The 7643-nt window shown below is 35.6% G+C and overlaps 1 pseudogene; it reads right to left on the bottom strand.

Annotated features, from left to right (window-relative positions):
• Window positions 1–387: 387 nt before the first annotated feature.
• LOC102135407 (taste receptor type 2 member 46-like) lies at window positions 388–1906 on the bottom strand (annotated as a pseudogene).
• Window positions 1907–7643: the final 5737 nt, after the last annotated feature.

Below are 7643 nucleotides of genomic sequence, written 5' to 3' on the forward strand. Positions count from 1 at the left end.
AGTTTTTTTTTAGAAAAGAAAAGATTGCAGTTCTCTTATCTGAAGTTTAGAAGGAATTTAATAAATGGAAGATAAGGATATCATTAGCAATTCAGGGGCTTAGAGGTGCTTTAGAAAAAATAATAAATAATTTACATCAGAGCTCAATTTCAAAAAAAGCCTTTCTTTAGATCAAAAGTTGGAAGAAATGACTTTTCTAACTGCATATGAAAGCTGATAATAGCAATCAAGATCATGATCATGATTTTTCATCCCTCTTATAGAAGACTTTTTTTCCTAAGCTATTCACATACTTGTATTAAATCTAATGTTCCTCAGTACTGTTTATGAAAGACATAGATGAAATTTACTCTACATATGCTTGTCACTCAAATTTTATTGTGTGCATTGCTTTCTAACAACAATTCTGTTTGCTTTTTACTACACATAAAATAGGAATTCATAATGGAATAAAACCCCAAAGAAACATCCTCACTATTGAGATACAATTGAATGACATTATTATCCAAAAAGTTACAGGTTAAAACAACGAATTCTAAGAACACTGTGGTATATTTGTGTGGTTCAAATAACAATAAAAAGAGCAATATTTTTCCCGAGATAAGCTGTCAGTTCTTAATAATTATAAATAGACATAAATTCTTCAAATGAAATAAAAACTACATGCATAAAATAAACATGGCTTCATAATTCTGAGGAATTTTTGTCGTACTCTCTATAATTTGGCAGTTCTCTGGAAAAAACAATAAAAAGCATGTTATTGTCAATGTTCTTCAGTTTTTCATACACACATAAATACACACACACACATAGATACTTTTCTAGACTAACATTAGGTAAAAGACTTTTCTAGGTATACATTTGGAAATTATTCATATACATACATTACAGAAATCCCAGTAAGAAAAAGAAAATGTTTCATACACCACCAGTTTGTTTTCTGCTAGAAGACACACAAGGCCCCTCTCGTGAATCTACAGAGATGAAGGCTTCTGTCCTTTCACCCAGTACCTCACATTCCACAAAGTTGAAAGAAAAATCTGCTTTAGTTTCATGCTTCCCCAAATCAGGATGAATGGGTGGGTGGAAGGATAGCTGAATACAGTAGCTTGGCAGAACATGATGACAGGTTTGTTTTCCAGCCTCTCAAAATTCCAAACTGATAGCATTATGGCCAGAAAGTAAATGGCACATAACAGGAGAAAGGAGGTCACAGTTTGTAAAGCTTTTATGTGGACCTTGGTGGTGGGATCTTGAGATCCTTTGCCATGGACCTGCATCTTCTTCAGATGTTTACACAGAGAGCAGATTAACAGCAGAAAAGATATCAGGGTCAGAGTGATGGGTACAAAGTTTGCTAGCATGGTTACAGTCATATTTGAAAAGTATATTGCACTCCTCAATTTGATCTTCCATGTCATGTTTCCTTCATATTCTTTTGTCTGTACAATCTGATTCATGTTTATGACAAAAAGATGACAAGCCAAAAATAGCAAAGACCCCAACAGCATCACCAGAATGACATTCATAACTCTCCTCTTTAAGTGAAGAAAAATCAGGTTGGAGAAAGTGGCAATCTTGAGCAAATAAAACATGCTGAGGCTAGTACCAAGCCAGTTGCTGAAATGGTTGGTCACTACCCAGACGTTATAAGCAGTACTTCTTACTTCTACACTATAAAAAGCTAGATTAAACTCAGTTGCACACCAATGTAGTAATAATACCCAGAGCAAACCAACTCTGAAGACAGCCAGAGCAGTGAGAATTTAGTCAGCAAATGAGATCTTTTGTCTCTTGACCCACTCAATGGAATTTACCAATGCTATGAAGCCATTAGCAAAATTTCCAATAAAAAATATATAACCACTCTTAGAATGGAAAAAGTGATAGACAGAAAAGTTATCATGTCTGAACAGACAGAAAGAAAATTTTAAAATGCCGGTGGAACATCACAGCTTGTGATGGCTTGAATATCGTGACCTTAACTCTATATGCACCTGATTTGTGTATCTGCTGTGACATTCTTTTTACTTTTAATTGTCGTGACCAGTGTAAAGCCAGAAATCACCATAGCATGCTAATGGATGAGTTCAATGCTCTCTTTATGGAAAACATTCTTATTTTCAAAACAACTCAAATTAACTCATTCACTCACTGTCTGTTCTTGTTATAGGCTGGAATTATTCATACTGAAGTTGACATGAACCCTGAATTCTCATTTGCTAGTATGCAAACAAGGACATATTCACTTTCAGTGTTTGCAAGTTTTCCTTGTGTAACCTCTCCATTATTTGTCTTTAGCGACTTTAGTTGTTAGGGAAGTTTGATAACTCAATACAAAGATCATATAGTAAATGTCTAAATTCTTAAAGGGAGCTTGATCATAACTAAGATAATCACCTATGCAGTCTTTTTTAAACACCAGGTTTAAATACACAGAATCCAACCTTCTTTTATCAAAGGCATCTAAGATTTACTTGAGAACCACAGGCAGGCCAGTACTCCATAAGATCTGGTTGCTGCTAATACTTTTGTGTGACTTCATTATTCACAAGCTCATAAATACACGCACAAACACACACATGTGCCCATCACTTATGAATGGAATGAATTATTTTCTTGTAATTTGCAAAATATAAAATGAGTTTCCAGGAAGTTGTCCAGCTGAAATTAGTCCTATTTTCCCACTCAGGATTTTCAGCCCATGAACAATATTTATTTATCAAACACATCTCTAGTTATTAGGTCTTTGGTAAAGTTTCTTTCAAGTTTAATGTTTAAATATTTATTATTTAATTAAAATATTCAGCAATTTTATAAGTATTCATGGGTACCAGGTCCTTTGATATATAACCTTGCAGTAACCTCCCATCACAGGACGACTGACTACTTTTCCCCTGAACTTGAAGTTCAATAATTTAGCTTGCTTTGATAAACAGAAAATTAATATACTTTGCATAGAGATTTGAGACGGCTTCCATACTGGGGATTCTTCCTCTTTCTATTTAGGGTGAGAATATCTCCTAGCTAGTACTCTGTTCCCAGAAGGAGAATGAGAAACTAATGAAGGCAGATTGTCCCCACCCGATCCAGACTAAATTGGCCAAACTCTAACGACCTCCAAGATGCAGAATTTGGCCCACCACAAATCCCCAGAGACATCCACCAAACCCTGCTTAGAAAAATGAAATCTAAAGATATAATATATAAATATATGATGTAGTTTTGGAGGGTTTCTCTTGCAGAAAAACATAACTGATAAAAGAACTCTGCTAAACTAAGAGTGTGTAAAATATGTACAACCTTGCTGTGTCAGAAATTCAGGAGCCAAAAGGAAAAAATCGGTGGGGAATGGCAAAGGTTTATTCCTATGAGGTGGATAATTAAGGCTAGAAGAAATCCTTTGGAAAAATCTGGAGGTGACAGATAACATCATCTCAAATTTCCTCATGTTACAACTAAATAAGAAAGTTCTTACTTCAACTGTCTTAGAGTTGTATAAGAATGTATACAAATAGTTTATTTTTCCTGCAGTATATAATGAGTAATAATAAATTTATATGAGATATTTCTCCTAATTTAAAATTTTTATGTTAAAATTATAATGCACACTTAGAAATGAGCCAAAACAAAAATGGGAAATACCGCAATGTATCATAAGCACTCAAGTAACCATGATGCCGGGCGAGACAAGGAACACCGAAAACAGCCTAGGTCCACCTCCATGCCACTTTCCAAGCCCGTAACCCCTTGTTCACATCTCTGGAGATAATCAATATCCATAATTTATGATGATCATTTCCTTGATTTTCCTTATACTTTACCAATTAGGTATGCAACCCTAAACTGCACAGCTTGGTCTGGCCTGCTTTCAACTGTGTGTAGGTACAATCCTTCATGTTCTTCTTGGTTGTGGTTTCTTGGTCTCAACATTGTGTTTCTGAAATTTAGTCACAGAGTTGCATGTACATATGATTTTTTTTCACTTCTCTATGTTGTTCTCTTGTGTGGATTTACTGTAATGATTGATCTATCCTTAATATATATTTGGCCAGCTTTTTTTTGAACAGTTATGAATAATTCTACTAAAGCATTCTCTCAAATATCATTTGATACAATTCCTTTGTATATATACCTTTGGATAGAATTACAGGGTCATTGTTCAAAATCTCCTCATAGATGTAGAACAGTTCAAAAAATACTTTAAGTAAATTTACTCCTGTCACCTCCGCCTCCAGTCTACTTTTTGCCATTTGCATATATACTATCAATTAGGTAATTACCGCAATAAGACATTATTTTTGACAGTAAACATTTGTTTACAATTATGCATATATTTACCAAATCAGTCTCCAATCTTGGATTTTATTTCTTTTCCTTTTTTAGAGTATAATGGTTTCTAAGAGGAGATCTTCTAGTCAGACTGTGAAGACAGGGAACCAGATACCCCGCTGGTTAGCGTATAGCTATGATGTGAGACTGCATTTTACAACTACTGCCTGCCTCAGTATAATTACCTTAAAAAAGTAGATGATAGATTGGGCATGGTGGCCCAGGCCTGTAATTCCGGCATTTTGGGAGGCCAAGGCAGGTAGATCACCTGAGGTCAGGAGTTTGAAACGGGCATGGCCAACACGGTGAAACTCTGTCCCTACTAAATATACAAAAATTAGCCAGGCGTGATCACGCACACCTATAATCCCAGCTACTCAGTTGGCTGTGGCAGGAGAATCATTTGAACCCAGGGGATGGAGGTTGTAATTGGTCAAGATCGTGCCACTGCACTCCAGCAGGGAGACAGAACAACACCCTGTCTCAAAAAAAACAACAAAGAAAGGAGATGAAAATAAAATTGTCTTTGGTTAATTTTGTTAGGAGTTAATCTATTCTTTACATAACTACTTTCAATTTTACCTGTTTGCTATAGGCAGGAACCAAAGATTGTTAATTATTGATTTGATCCCATTTTACTTGATATTTAAGATACCAGCGAGAACTTACACTTTTTTTTTTCTTCTTCCTCTGAGACAGAGTCTCCCTCTGTTACCCAAGTTGGAGTACAGTGGCAGGATCATAGCCCACTGCAGCCTTGAATGCCTGGGCTCAAGCAATCCTCCTGCCTTAACTTCCCAAGTGTTTGGAACTATAGGCATGCACAACCATGCCAGCTAATTTTTTTAATTTTTTTGTATGGATGGAGTCTCCATATGCTGCACAGGGAATTACTGCTCTCAAGGGATCCTCCCTCCTTGCTCTCCCAAAGCACTAGGACTACAGGCATGAGTCCTCACATCCAGCCTGCAGTGGGAGTGCTTGAAGGTCAGATGCTACTTAGAGCTTCGGCTCATGTCCATCCCGAGGTGGATCTAATCAGTTTGCAGTTATTACTTCTTCCTGAATGTGTAATTGAAACCTGTAGAGTAAAGGTCATTATTATAGCAGGACCAAGGGGAAGCCTCTCAAATTCTCCTCTACTGGCAACGCAATGTATAAAATATAATAACTGCATTCCCTAAGGAATGGAATTGGTCACTGCCGTGACAAAACACTTGCAAGTTACAGGGGACAGTAGTCTCTTTAGATCTCTATTCACTTAACCTATCTGGCCTCTACCAAAACCAGATGAATTATAGAATGAATGCAGACTACCATAAACTTAAATCAACACTCACAAATTCTTTCCAGGATTTGCTATCTTCACTGAGCAGAGCAGAGCTTCTGGTACTTTTAATGTGGCTCGTGATTTGGTCAATATTTCTTAATCTACACCCAGTAAGAGGGAAAATCAAAACAATTTGCTTTGTATTGTAAGAATAATAGCACTGCTTCACTGTTTTATGTCAGGACTATGTCACTTCTGTTCTCAGTTTAATTTACATTTTTTAAAACATCGTGCTAATTTAATATATTAATAATATTACAGACCGGGCCCTGTGGCACATGACTGTAATCCCAGCACTTTTGAGGCCAAAACAGACACATCACTTCAACCTAGGAGTTTGAAATCAGCCTGGGTAACATAGTAAAATCCTACCCCAACAGAAAATAAAAAATTAGCCAGGCGTGAGATTGTTCCCCTGCAGTCCCAGCTGCTAGCAATGCCGAGGTAGGAGAATCACTTGAGCCCAGAAGGTTGAGGCTGTCATGAGCTGTGATCCTGCCACTGCACTCCAGTCTCAGGGACACAGTGAGAACCTGTTCAAAATAATAGCAATAAGAATAATAATTAATAATAATAATATATTCGTTGGTACAATAATCAGGAAGTGGCAAGTTTCTTAAATACAGTAAAATACCCTAATGTTGAATGGAAGTAAAATACCAGAACAAAATAAATAAACCTGAGAAGATTCAGGGACCTACAACATAGGTGATGTTTTACAGCGTTCAGTGTCCCCAGTCCACACGTCGAAACAATCTTTATTACAGTAAACGATGTTTTGCTCTATATATTTCCTATCACTACAAAAGAGACACAATATTTTGGGGGCCTATTGGGATTTTGGAGCCAACATATTCCACATTTGAAAATATTGCTCTGACTCATTAACGAAGTTTCAAAAGGCTACCTGTCTCGAGTGGAACCCGGAATAAAAGAGGGCTCTACAGAAGATATAGGCTCTGGTCCAAGCAGATTTTGTGATGAGTTTACTTTTCATTTTCTAATTGGTTTACCACATCAACTTATCCGTTTTACCCACCCATTTATTTGTTCCTTAAAACATCATTTTTGAACATCGACACTTGGTACTGGGTTCTAGAACCTGTGAGTCAACAGAAAGCAAGGATGACATGATCTGCTTTTTTACAGTTCTTACATTGTATTGAGGAAGATATATGATTAAAAAAATACATAAATCAGCTGTGGGGATGATTTATCTTGAGGTTTAAATAACATCGTTAAAATTTCATAACACAAAGAACTAATACCTTCATATATAATTTAGCTGTGAACAAGACTGTACATTTCTCTCTTATAATAGAACTTTTTATTAGTGAATATGTCAAAACATTTTCATTACTGACAACAAAATTATAACGTTAAGTCACATTCCATAATTAACATATAGATTTCATAGATAGTATTTTAACATTTACAAAAAGTTTCACTGAATTATTTTCCATCATTGTTATACTACTTTTACATTGATAGTTTTTGTTTTTGTTTTTGTTTTAGAGAAGAGATTTGAGTTCTCCTCTCTGAAGTTTAGAAGGAATTTTATAAATGGAAGATAAGGATATATTTAGCAAATCGGGGGCTTAGAAGTGCTTTAGAAAACATACTAAAACAATTTGCATCAGATCTCAATTCAAAAACAGTTTTTCTTTAATTCAAAACCTGGAAGAAATGACGTTTCTAACTGCATATGGAAAATGATAATAGCAATCAGGATCATGATCATGAATTTTCATCCCTTTATTACCAAAGAGATTTTCTTCTAAGCTATTCACATACTTGTATTAAATCTAATGTTCCTCAGTACTGTTTATGGTAGACATAGACGAAATTTACTCTACATATGCTTGTCACGCAAAATTTTTTGTGGGCATTGTTTTCTATCAATAATTCTGATTGCTTTTTACTAAACATAAAACAGGAAATCATAATGGAATAAAACCTCAAAGATGCATTCTCATTATTG

The sequence above is a fragment of the Macaca fascicularis genome, chromosome 11 (genome assembly GCF_037993035.2).
Source record: "Macaca fascicularis isolate 582-1 chromosome 11, T2T-MFA8v1.1".
NCBI lineage: Eukaryota > Metazoa > Chordata > Mammalia > Primates > Cercopithecidae > Macaca > Macaca fascicularis.